The sequence below is a fragment of the Chrysochloris asiatica genome, unplaced genomic scaffold (assembly GCF_000296735.1).
Source record: "Chrysochloris asiatica unplaced genomic scaffold, ChrAsi1.0 scaffold00314, whole genome shotgun sequence".
Lineage (NCBI taxonomy): Eukaryota > Metazoa > Chordata > Mammalia > Afrosoricida > Chrysochloridae > Chrysochloris > Chrysochloris asiatica.
Genome location: NW_006408832.1, coordinates 1,238,940 through 1,241,310, shown reverse-complemented (window position 1 = coordinate 1,241,310; position 2,371 = coordinate 1,238,940).

The following is a 2,371-nucleotide window of genomic DNA, read 5'->3' as shown; positions in this document are numbered from 1 at the left end:
ACCAACCACTGCCACCGTGTAGGACCCAGCCCAGTCCATAGGGTCTCCACAGAGGTAACTAGCTACGGAACAGACTTGTGCAAATGGCTGCAGTTTAAACCTCTGACCTCTGACCTTTTGGTTAGCAGGACCTTCCTTTTCTCCGGGTCCTGGGGAGGAGGGTGGCGGTGCTGAGCATTTGTGCTGAGATGGTGGGTCCCTGGCCCGGAGCGCTGGCTTCCTTCTAGGACCTCGTTCTCCTTGCTCAGCGTCCACCCAGCCTTGTCTGACTCTGAAGCAACAACAGAAAACCAGCCCTTACTGGGAGACGGCTCATGACCTCTCAGACTGCGAAGATGTTTAGAAGCTTCCAGAAAAGAACCAGCCTCCAGCCTCCTTCTGGGTTTAAGATGGACCATTTGACCAAAGGTGTTGGTGGACGCTGGGCAGTGAGGGGAATTGCTGAGCCCAGAGCTGAAGCTAACAGGGGGCTGAGGGATGTGAACACGCAGTTCCTCGAGGCTTGGCCAGGCCCCCAGTCAGCGTGGAGACAGACAGAATCCCAGAGGAAGCAGCCACAGAGCGGCTGGTACCCAGGGAGGGTCTCGCATACCCAGCCCAGCTGGTCACAGCTTCCTGGAAACCCCTGTTATTGTTAAGTGCCATCTAGTCGGTTCCGACTCATTGCGACCCTGTACAGGCTTTCCGAAGAGCAGCTGGTGAGTTTGAACCACTGACCTGTGGTTCAAAGTGACCTTGCAGTGCAGTGCCTACCTTCAGCACCACACCAGAATTCCTTGTCTCCCTAAATTACTGGTGCAGGATAGGGGAGGTTCCAAGGCAGACACAGATGAGGAGGGGGCCTGTCCCGCCTGGGTGGGTGTTTGTCCCTGTTCAAGGAGGGAGGCGTGTCCCATCCCTTGTGGACCCCTAAGTGGTTGGGCAGTCTGAGATGACAGTGAGGTTTGTGTGGCCCAAGTTACAGCTTTCTGTGGCCTGTTTGTTTTCCCCTGGAGCTCAAGCCTCCTGGTCATGAGGGACCAGAGTGGAAGGTTTTATATAAACTCAGATGAGTGCTAGGTAAACAACTCAAGAGCCCGCCAGGCTAGGGGAGGGGGCAGTTGGCTCTCTGTGCAGCCCTGGAGGCTGGGAGAGCTGGGCTCCAAAGGGGCCCACGGTCACTGCATGTCGCTCCACCCAGACCTCTCCAGCATCCTGTAGTGTCTGGAAGGGGTGTGTGCATGTGTTATGTGTGTGTATGTATGTGTGTGTGTGTGTGTGTGTATATGTGTGCGTGTGTGGTGGGGGGAGACAGATCTGTTCTGACAAACAAGCATGTTGGAGACCCACAATCCGTTGTCCTAACCACCCCCACTGCCTTAGGCAGCACCTGTTTGGCCCTGAGGGTTTTAAAAGAGGCAGTATTGCCAATCACACAGATGAGCGATGGAATCCTATTGGGATTTTGTTTTTTCATAGATTGATGTTTAGAGCAGATTTAGGTTCATAGAAAAAGTGTGACGACAGGGCAGCCCCCCTCCCCCAGCTTCCCTGTGGCTCATCTCTTACAGGTCACTGATTCACATCATTGGTAGGACTCTCCCAACCAACATTCATGCTCAGCCACAGCCCGCCTGTCCATGGTGTCCTGTGTGTCCTGTGTGTCACACATGTTTGGGCAGAGCTTCCAGACCAGTAGGGACTAGGGAGGAAGTCCTGGAGGTGGTGGTCCTGGGGTTGGCACCAGCTGATAAGCAGAGTTCTGACAGAGCCCGATGGTACATGTCCCCATCAGTAGCCTTCTCCTTCTCCATATCACAGTGTCTGAATGCACACACCTCCCACGACCAGAGATGAGGACCCAGTACCTTCCCATGCCATGAACTGTGCTTCCACTGGACAACAAAGAGGCAGTCTGCTCCCTAGGATCAGCACTGGACTGCTGACCACACGTCGGCAGTTCAAACTCACCAGTCGCTCCTGGGAAACCCTATCCAGGGTCACTATGAGTGGAGATGACTGAACAACACTTTACAACAACACAGGTGGTTATGAATTGATAACCTTGAGTTTGGCTTTTTCTCCCAGCATCAAATTTGCCCGTTGTCTCAGTGTGTTTTCTCTTCCTCCCCGAGGAGTTGCTCTCTCTTTAAAACCAAGTATTCCGGGACAATAACCTTTTGTTGTGAATGCTCCAAATATTCTCCCCCAGGCTGTACCTTCCAACTCTTTCCGGCTCAGTCCTTGGACTTTTTGTTTATGGACAAAGCAGCCAGGGCTCCCTGAGGGACCTTTCGTCTCTAAGGCTGGTCGCAGTGGGCTTCCCTGCTCCAAGGTCACAAGCTGCTGCCAGGGCTGTGTACCAGACCTTCTGACATTTGTTAACAAAAAA